The sequence below is a fragment of the Macrotis lagotis genome, chromosome X, assembly GCF_037893015.1.
Source record: "Macrotis lagotis isolate mMagLag1 chromosome X, bilby.v1.9.chrom.fasta, whole genome shotgun sequence".
In the NCBI taxonomy this organism is placed as follows: domain Eukaryota; kingdom Metazoa; phylum Chordata; class Mammalia; order Peramelemorphia; family Peramelidae; genus Macrotis; species Macrotis lagotis.
This window is the reverse complement of record NC_133666.1, coordinates 465326569-465337909: the sequence shown is the minus strand read 5'-3', so window position 1 is coordinate 465337909 and position 11341 is coordinate 465326569. Positions and strand designations below refer to the sequence as shown.

Here is an 11341-nt window from a genome sequence, read left to right as displayed (position 1 = left end):
CACTATTTCATTGGCAATTCACTATGCAAAGCAAGCACAACCTCTTTTGTAATGCTCTCTGTGTGATTTCTAGAAATGTGCCACACAACCAGACAACTTTGAAAGTTTCACAGTGTTTTTTATATTGTTATTTTTTTTAACCTGTTGACCAATTTTCAAAAGAGTCTATCTATACAAATAAAAGCTGCCAAGTCCTTGAAACCAGCCATGGGAAAGAAAGAAAAGCCAAGTTCTGGGGTTCTGAACCTTTTAACCAGTTCCCCCTCACAAGAAAATTCTGGCCAGAACTGAATTCTAAAAGTGATAGATTGCACAGACCCAAAAGGAAAATTTGCCAAGCAGACAACACAAGCCTCTGGCCAAAAATTTAGCTAAGGCTTTTCCTCTGAATTTCTAAGGTCTTTTCCCTACTGTAATTGTAATACTTTGGCCCTTGTGTTTCATCAGAACAAGTACTGTGATTTAGGATGAAGAAAAAATAGTCTCTTATTTACAGGTTTTCACTCTCTCTCTCTCCTCTATCCCTAAGCATGACACACATGTTTCCTTTTCTTATTGTCTTAAGTCTCAATTCTTAAACTTCTCTTGATTGCCCACAAGCCCATCTTTCTTTTTGGTGTAAAAGGTTTCTACTTCTTCAGGACTTGAGTTAGAGATTGCAAGGACCTTCAAGAATAGCACTCTCAGTTTTGCAGATGTAATGTAATTGTATATGTAATATATGTAAAAATAAAGTATGCTATATTAATATTGTTATGTGTTACATTAATTTTAAAATATATGTGGCAGATATATCATTATCTGTATTATATATTATATATTTATACACACACACACATATATATATATAATATATATATATATATATATATATATATATATATATATATATACAAATTTCTTAATACAGAAGCCTCAGTTTATTTATCTCTAAAATGGCAAATGGTGATTAGTAATACTTGGAGCATTTTCTGTCAGAATCAAACAATAACATTATATATATATATATATAGCATCTAGAATGATTACTATTTATATAGCACTATCACTTCAGTTAACTAACATTTTTTAATGTTTCCGGGACCATGCTAAGTACTAAGTATATAAAGAAAGACCAAAAAATGAAAATATGGTATTAAACAAACATTGTATTATATTGATTATATAATCATTCAGTCCTAACAACAGTCCTGTCAGGTAGGTGCTACAAGTATTATAAACATCTTGACCAAGATTTGCCATTTTAGGGCACAGTGGGTAGTGTGCACAGGACCTGAAGTTAGGAAGATCTTAGTTCAAATCTGGTATTAGACATTTACTAGCTAGGTGACCCTGAGCAGGTCACATAATCCTGTTTGCCTTGGTTTTCCTTGATCTAAAAAATGTGCTCAAGAAGGAAATGACAAACCACTCCATTATCTCTACCAAAAAAAGAAAAACAAACAAAACCCAAATGAAGTCATAATGAATCAAACACAACTGAAAGCACTGAAGGAGACATTAAAAACTCAGAAATTAAAAGATCTGCCTATAATTTCTTAAGTTCTTCTAGTAGGTAGCAGATTTGTTATTTTGAAATTTTTATATCTCTCCTAACTCCAGAATCAAGCCCCCTTCCACAGGACACTGTGGTTATCTACTTAATGACTCCTTCAAGTCAGTCAAATGAAAATTCACTTTCCCTTCTTTCTCTGTTCAGTGTTGAGTTATTTCTTATAGATCCCCAATTTCTGCACAAATTGCTTTCTTCATGGGAAGATTGTTGTATCATTGAGATCTGACATTTCTCTTCTATTAGATCTTGATGCACTTAAAGGCAAAAATTATTCACTTTATTCTCAGTCCATTTTAATCCCCATATTTATTTTTAGAGAATGAATATACATTACAAATAACTCTTGAAAGTTTTTTTCCTGGTCTCTATATTGTCTATAAAATGTATTAGGAGTGGGTGTGGTTTCATTTACAGAACAGTATTTCATTTTACTCTTACCAACAGATTCATATATGGAAGAATTAGAAAAAGATTAAGACTAGAAAAGATAAAAAATAACTAAGCATTTGGGAAAGTGTGCCTATGAATAAAAGTTCAAGAAAGTTAACTTAAAGGACTTCCCTAAAGGGAAAAGAGGCATAAGGGAAAACAACATATTTTTTGAAAAATAGTGAATAAGTAGGCTGTTTTTCTAATTCCACTGAAAGAAGGACAAAGGGTAGTTGTCTTATATTTAGGTTGACCATTCTAAAAAAACCCTTCTGATTCAAAGTTAGAAAATACTGGTATGTCCCTGAAAGAATGTCATGGGATCTGTTTTAAAAACATTTTTAAAAAAAACTTCTAGACAGACCCTATTATTGGGTCATGTGGAGGAAAAAAACCCCTGCAATACAACTCTGTTTGAAAATGTTTCTCATTCGAAAACTTTTAGAGCTGAAACCATCTAGTCCAATTCTCTCATTTCAAAGCACAACCAGGGAACAAGTACTTGTCAACAACCTCAGAGTTAGTTAGTGGAAGAGCCAACCAAAACCTGGTTCTCAACTCTCAGGCCAATGTTCTCTTCACTCTTCATCCTTCTGCTTCCATATAATGATGAGGATGAGGATGAGGATGAGGATGAAGAAGATAATGACAGCCTTTAAATAACCTATAATAGACTGGGCATTAGTACTTATCATTATCTCATTTAATACAACAACGTTGAGAGCTAAGTGCTAAAATGATCTCCATTTTAAAGTTAAAGAAACAGGCAAACAAAGATTAAGTGATTTGTCCAAGGTCAAATGTTATTGTTTAGTTGTTTTAATCATGTCCAATTTTTTGTAACTTCCATTTGGGGATTTTTTTCCAGCAAACTCATTGAAGTAGTTTGTCATTTCCTCCTTACTTTATCAATGAGGAAAGTGAGGCAAATAGGGTTAAGTGACTCACCCAGTCTTCCTGATTCCCAGTCTGGAGCTCTATCCACTGTATCACCTAACTGTCTTAGTTCTATTTATCTCAAACCTCCTTACAATTTTGAAAGTGAGGGTGGGGGAATGAAGGTATGTTAGTGGCTTCAAGATATCATGTTGAAAAACTTCTGGTCTATAATAGTGATTTAATTAGAATCTTTAGCCATTTGATGAAAAATGAATGCCATCAAGAGATTAGTCAGGAGGAGGACATGAGTCACTTGACACGTATATTTTCTAAAGGGCCTAATATATTAATTCCAAAGGTGGAATAAATATATATATATATATATATATATATATATATATATATATATATATAGAGAGAGAGAGAGAGAGAGAGAGAGAGAGAGAGAGAGAGAGAGAGAGAGAGGAAATTTCTATTAGAGAACATCTAATTTCAACCACCTTTTTTTTCTGATGACCAAGCCCAGGCCCAGAGAGTCTAAGGAATGTGCCCAAGTGGTAAGTGAAGTGACAGAAATGGGATTCAGAGTTGGGATCCCCCCGACCGTCATGCCTGTTCCTACAAGGAGGCTATAAAAAGTAGGGTTCTGGAAGGTACTGGACTTAGGAGTCAGAAGATTTGAGTTGAGTCCTAACTTTGCCATCAGTTAGTGTGACTTTAGGCAAATCACTTTACTTAACTTCTCCCAGGCTCAATTCCCCCCTTAAAAATGGACATAATACTTTTTGCTTTATGCCTACAGTATGGGGTTCTTGTGGGGATTAGATACAGTAATATATTTGAGATATTTTGAAAACAAAATGTTGATGAGTATAAATTATTGTTAATGTAAAAATTACTTTATCTTCCCTATTGGGGAAGAAACTTGGACTAACCTTGAACTCTACCCCCTACTCCTGTCCTTGGCTCCCCTGGCTCAGATATGTGAGCCTTTCACCTTATCTTGCCCTGCCAGACTCAGGTCTCCAGCATCCTCCTCAGCATGCCCCCAAGTGACCTCTCTCAACAAGTAGTAAGCCCTTAATAAATGTTCTCTCTAATTAAAGATAGTCTTGCAAAATCAAATAGAAATGAAATGAATGGTAAAGATCACCAAAGTATTGAACTTCACAGAATGGCAAAAGATCTGCCTTCAATTTCACAGAATTATTGAATGTTTTAGCCAGAAAAGACTTTCAAACACACTTTTTTGTATAGATACTGAAAATGAAGCCCCAAAATAAAATAATTTGCCCAGTGTCATTGTGTCTGGACCAGAACTACAATGCAGGTCTCTTCAATGACCTTTATCTATGCTTAGCAAGGTTGTAAGTTGGCTGTCCCAGTTCTGAAAGCAGGTTGATTTCTACACAAGTTTCCTGACCAATTGTGTGTAAATAAAAGTATACCTCCTAATACCTTTCCTCTGACTTCCACTGTAATTATAGAGACATAATCTGACATAAGAATAGGCTCCAGACTCATAACAAAAACAATCACATATAAAAATCTTAATAATTCAGTCCATGAAGAATTTGACTTGGCTGATGTACAGTCTACATCTAATGTTCCCCACATCAACCCTGAGAGTTTGTTAAATGAATAATCAATTCACATACTTCTTGTAGACTTATGTGCCACCTGGGTCTCCTTCCCATGATATAATTACATAAAGACAATCAAGCAATGGATTTTTGTTTTGTTTTGTTGCACCCCATGAGGGTAGACATATATGCTCTGAGTTATGAGTCTTGGTAGAACCTCAAAAGAAATGCAATTTGTTCTCCTCAGGGTAATTACCATCAACCCATAAAGACCTATACACTTCTACCTGGAGCTGTGGATTTTAAACTAAATTACTACTGACCTAAGTAGCAGCACTAGTGTTTGCCTAAGAGACTACTAACATGCACAGGCAATAGATTTACATGAGGTTTTACACCTTTCAACTTAGTCAGATGCTAAGTACAGGAAATTACAACGACATGATAATATGCAGAGAGAGAACTCTGAAACAAGAGCATTGTGAGATTTGATAAATTTAGTTTTCTCATGTTGAAATGAAGTCAAACAAATGCTTATAATTCAACATGTTCAAAATAGAATTCCATAATCTTTTTCCCCAAATCCTTCCAAAACTATCTTTTCTCTGTCAAAGTGGTCATCATGCTTCCAATCACTCTCCCAGATTCATCCTCTATTCCTCACTATTTCTCCCCAGGTGTTCAATCAGTTCGAAAGATCTTCTTGTCTACAGCTCCATAATATTTCTCCACTCTCAAAACCACCAACTTCTTTCAATTATTCACCACCTCTTGCCTCAAGTATTACAATATCTTGCTCTCTAGTTTATTGTCTCAAAAGCACTGGGAATAGAAAAAATGATAAAAAGACCTACCATGGTAGGTCTTAAGAACCTCATAATATAAAGTAATAGTGGCTACAAGTATATTATATATTACATATATATTATTGTATATATTCAAACAATATACTAGAGGGCATAATATATCAGGAGCAAAGGGAAGATTCATATCAAATCTGCAGGGAAAATTTGCAGAAAAAGTGATCAGTTTCATTTTTACAAAGGATGAAAGGAAAATTTCATAGGGCCTTGAAAGAAGAAGAGTATTTCTTCCTCGGCTTCCTCATTTGTAAAATAAAGAGGTTTGGACTACATGGCTTCTGAGGTCTCTTCCAGTTCTGAATCTGTGTTCCTATGAAGAGGAATAGGTGCAGGGAGAAGCTGTTCTAGGTGGAGAAATTGGTTTGCAAAAATGAGTAAAGACAGGGATATGCAGGACAAGTTCAGGGAATAAATTGTGGTACACTCTGGCTGGAACACAGTGTACCTAAAGAGAAGTAATATGAAATGAAGCTAAAAAACTGGATTGGAGCCAAATTAGGGAGGCCTAAAATTGTGATCACTCAGAAGTAAAAAGGGCAGGAGAATAGCTGAAATAGCTCCCACAAAATCCTGTACTAAGCATACATTTTATTCTTTAGGCCCTCAGCTTTTCAGCAACATTCTTCATGATTTAATATACATCTTTAAATAACTTTGGTTATAGTTACTCTGGCCACAAATTAAAAGTAGCAGACTTTGATAGGATAAAGGTTAGGAGGCTGTTAGAGGCAGGCAGGCACACTGGCATTAGATGAAACTGCAGCCGACAGTCTCATACTAAGGGGGAAAAAAACAGAAAAACTGAAGGGATGGGGTGGGGGGAACCATGACTATATCATCACAGAAATGGATATTATATTGAAGACCCTGACTTGAAAATTCATGATAATCTCTATTCAGGTAGAAGGGAAGTAGATTATATGTTGTAATTATTTCCATCACAAATTGGTCATTTTTTTGATATTTTGCTACTTACAGTATACTTAAAGAAAGTTTACTTGAGTGGAATACCTTATTCCCACACTGGATAAATGAGGCATTACCGAACATAACTTAGAACCATTGTAAAGATACACATAATGTCGACAAAATAAATTTTACTGCATCAGAAATAGAAAGACAAGAATCAGAATAAATATCATGATTAAAAATAGCTTACCCTTAGCGAACTTTAAAAAGCTCTCTATATGTTAGTCATTATATTATAATTACAATTATTATCATTATTTTTATTTTTATTATTACTATGGTAACTAAAGCCCCCCTAGAATAAAATATGTCACATCTCTGAAATATGTTGAAAAGTATTGTGATGATTATTGGGCAGCATAATAATTAACAGTATACTTAATATAATTCCAAATGTGATTTTCCAGTTTTGAATTAATTTTAGTCATGAAAAACTGGATATGCATCCTTTAAATTTAGTTTTATCATTCTATCTCTCTATCATGCAATACAAATATATATATATATATATATATATATATAAAATAAGTAAAATAAGATAGGATAATGGTAAGACCTATCTATATTACATATAAATTATCTATATGTAAATTATTTGAGGGTAAGCCCTAAATTTTATTATTTTTGCATCTCCCTCAGGTCCTAGAATAGTCACTATGCAGAGTTGTTGCTTAAATGTTGAATGAATGAAATCACAAATTTTGTCCTTGAGGGACAGTACATATTTAGAAAAGAGAGAGAATCATGGAAGAGAAACAAGTATCAACTATTTGATTTACATATGCATTTTTCTCAAAGGCAGGATCTTTAAAGCAAGCATTTGTTTGTAATTTTTTAAGCAAATCTAACCATTTCTTTTAAATGGAATAATGTTCTAAACCCATTCTCTGAAAAGTAGTCTAATGTAATCAACAACATGGAGTTTAAAAAGACTGAGATTCAGTCGACTATCTACATGTCATTACTATTAACAGCAGCATACCTGTGAGTATTAAAGGCTTCTCACTCCCCAGCTCTTAAACTAGCCTGGGAAGTGAAGTCTCAAGACAAAGCATTTCTAACTGCAGCTAATAGTAAACGGAACTAAATACATATGCTTTGCAGTGTACATAATAAATCTACTTCCTACATATTGAACAGGAAAATAAGATTAAAATGAATATTCACTCATCTGAAAACAAACTGATGCTTTATAAGCTTTTATATTTTGTGGTCCATAAATAGTAAATGCCTTGCCTCCACTTGGATCATTGCATTTTGAATTAAATTATTTTGTTAAACAGTAGTCTTCTCTTCCCAGGGAGACTAAAAAACCTTATATCAATTTTGACAAGTCTTTCGCTGCATCTCCCTAGAGAATCTAAATATCCTGAAAACATCCCTCCCCCCTTTTTTAATCTTAGAGGTCATCAGTCTATCTCCTTAATTAACAAAAGGTCATTAATTAGCAATAGGTCATTATAAAGTGATGAGACCTTCCTGTGGTCCCTCATCAATTCATCCTCTCAGCTCAGCTGAGTTCTAGTTTTACTGTAGGTTTTTAAAAAACAAAACAATATTAACTGCCTTATTCTTGGGAAAGGAAAAAAAAATTAGGTGTTTTTATTTCAAAGGAGGAAAAGGTTTCCTACCGTCTTTTCTTTTGTCTGTCAAGCGCCCAACTCTAAAAAAACACCCCCATTTTGTACAACACTTTAAGCTTTAGAAAATACCGTATATCCATTATCTCATTTCATTCTCACAAGTATACTGTGAGATAAACAGTGCAGGTATTATTATTCTCATTTAAGAGAAAAGGAGACAGCTTTAGTTTCCTTGAGTGACCCAAGGTCACAGAGCTAGTATACAGCAGATTCAGAATTCATTCTTCTATTTTCTGTGCATGATTTTTGCCTGGGAAAGCTGTAACTTCCTCCTCCTCCTCCTTCTTTTCCTCAAAATTTCTCTGTATTTTCTCTTATCTCCTCCTTCCTTAGTGGAAGAAGTGAAGAGTCCCTCTTATTTTCCATGGTTAACATGGTTAATTCATACTTCAAACTCTCTTTCTCCCCCACCCCATAGCCAAAACCCTCAAATAGTGGCTTACACTCACCACCTCTCTATTCTGTTTCCTTCAAAGTCATCAGTGATTAACAACAAATGCATTTGCTTCTTTGGAGTTCTTAGCCTCTTTGACTTCTCTGAAGCTTCTAACATTGTGGATCACCATTACTTCCTTCGTAAAGTAATCTCCTCCCTTGCTCTCCAAGTCACTGACTTCTCCACCATTTCATTCAATTACTTTTATTCCTCCTTTACCCTCTATACAGGGTTCCTGTCCTCAGCCCTCCTTGTGTTCTCATTTTCCATTCCAGCCCTGATTGGATCTACTGATTCTCACCATTTCATTTATTTATAAGCCCCAAATTTATCTCTTCTTTATCTAAGGATTGAATTTTCATCTGTCTTTATCTTTTGTTCTAACCAGTTTAGAGGGAACTCCCCTCAGTCAGCCTCTGGTCACAAAGAATTAGGGTGGGAAAGGGTACCCAGTCTTTCGTAGACCAACAGTAAACTCTCCATGGTAAATACTGGAGCCCTGGATCCTTGTGCCAACCATTCTGGCAGCCTTAGAGAGATACAACCATTGTGCTTTTTTGTCAGGGAGTGCAGACAGATTCTTCACCAGGGCATCAGCTGATTCAAAGCTTTCAGAGAAATCCAGCATTCATATGAAGATGGAGAAACTTGGGACTTCCTCAGATCCCAAGACTACATCCATGTATTGCACTCACTCTTCCTTTTATCAATTTCAAACTACTCAAATCCATGCTCTTGTACTAGAGAATGACAAATTATAGTTTCTCACTAGAAGCTGACCAGTCCCAGTTCTGTGCTCTGCATGCTCTAGCCCCCACCCCTAAGAAGGTAAAACTGCCTAGAAGTTCCTCTGGAGCTATAAGATTCCTTTTACTGGCACATGCAAATCCTCAACATATACTAGTACATTACAGTAGTCTCTTCCACATCAAGATTTTCCTCATTTTGATTTCAATATATAGCCTGGGTTGCTATATTGAACATGAATTTTGTGGGAGTTTTGTGGAAGTCACAGACAACATATGAAATCTAACAGAGGACACAGAAAATAACTTGGAAACTCAGAATGCATAAAAAGATGTATAGGGGTGGCTAAGGTAGTGCAGTGGATAGAGCACCAGCCCTGGAGTCAGGAGTACCTAAGTTCAAATGTGGCCTCAGACACTTAATTATTACCTAACTGTGTGGCCTTGGGCAAGCCACTTAACCCCATTGCCTTGCCAAAATAAATAAATAACCTAAAAAATAATAAAATAAAAAATAAAGTGAGATTTAAAAAAATATGTATAGTCTTATATAATATATCCTATGACCAAATACTTGGCCCAAATTTTATAAGACCCATAAGAGAAAATGAAAAAAAAATTCATACTTCTTCTCTGATACAAAGGGAGGTCCAAAAATTTTTTTCCAGATTTTCCAGATTTCAGGGGAGCTGTACCACTAAGAAGGAATAACTGTACTCCTAGTTCAGAGGGTAGTTGTCAACAGTTTATTGGACATCTTCACCTGGATAGCTCACCAGTGCCTCAAAATCAACATACTCAAAATCAAAATGTATTGCATAATACAGTCTTGATTTAATTTGCATTATTAACATGTTCTCATCACTTTCTTAGGTCTAGAAAATCAACAAAATAGCAAGCCAAGTTCTAATTTGTAGGGTTTGCCGATTTCTGAAGTGGAAATGCTCACTCTGAAAATTTAACACTTGGCTTCTTGAATCAACTACAGCACACCCCAGTATATATATGTATATATATATATATATATATATATATATATATATATATATATATATATATATATGTGTGTGTGTGTGTGTGTGTGTGTGTGTGTGTATGTATATACACACATATATGTATATATACATATATATGTAAACACACACATATATGTGTATATATACATATATATATATATATATATATATTAGTCATAGAAGATGTTCAACAAAGAGGCCAATGGGAGAAGAATTGTGTATACAGGTGAAACCACACACCCATTCCTCCTCTAACATTTTATTTCAATTTATAGAATTGTCATTCACCCTATAATTCAGGCTCAAACCAGCAGTTTTATTTTCCTTCTCTCCCTTGACCCTTGTATCCATCCTCAAAGTTATATCACTTTTACTTATTACTCTCTTCCACTACCATTCCCCTAATTCAAACCATGATTAGAAATTGTAATATTCTTCTAACTAGTATGCATGACTCTAGTATATAATGGCAATTAGTAAACTTTTAATAAGTGCCAATCAGCAAGTGTTTATTAAGAGTCTTATTATGTGCCATACATTGTGCCCATCCTAAAGTACAGCTCTCATGGCATTGTCTTGTTCAAAAATATTCAATGATTTCCCTGTGGAAAGTATTCTAGATTAAGTCAGAAAATAAGGGCTCAAATCCCAGCACTTTTAGGCTTCAACTTCCCCAGCAGTAAAATGAGAGCCTTCCCCAGTCTTATGCTCCTATTTTGCATAGTCTCACTCTTTGCAGATGACATGATAGTTTACCTAGAGAATCCTGAAAAATCATCTAAAAAAACCTACTAAAAATAATTAGCAACTTTAGCAAAATCACAGGATATAAAAAACCCTCTTAAATCTTCATCATTCCTATATATGACTAGCAAGATGCAACAGAAAGAGCTATAAAGAGAAATCCCATTCAAGTAACAACCTCAGACAATATACAATACTTTGGAGTCTACCTGCCAAGGCAGACTCAGAAACTCTGAAAACAACTACAAAACAATTCTCTCCCAAATGAAATCAGATTTTAAAAACTGGGCAAATATCAACTGCTCATGGATAGACTGAACTAATATAATAAAAGTAACAATTCTACCTAGATTAAACTCCTTATTTAGTACCCTACCAATCAAAATTCCCCCCAAAACTACTTTAATGAGTTAGAAAAAAATTGTAAGTAAATTCATATGAAGAAATAAAAATTCAAGAATTTCCAGGGTTTTAAAAA

At 34.5% G+C, this 11341-nt stretch overlaps 1 protein-coding gene across 1 annotated transcript in view; it reads right to left on the bottom strand.

Moving 5' to 3' along the window:
* Positions 1–11341, bottom strand: part of PTPRM (protein tyrosine phosphatase receptor type M) — a 1090562-nt gene that overhangs the window by 1066964 nt on the left and 12257 nt on the right. The window lies entirely within an intron of this gene.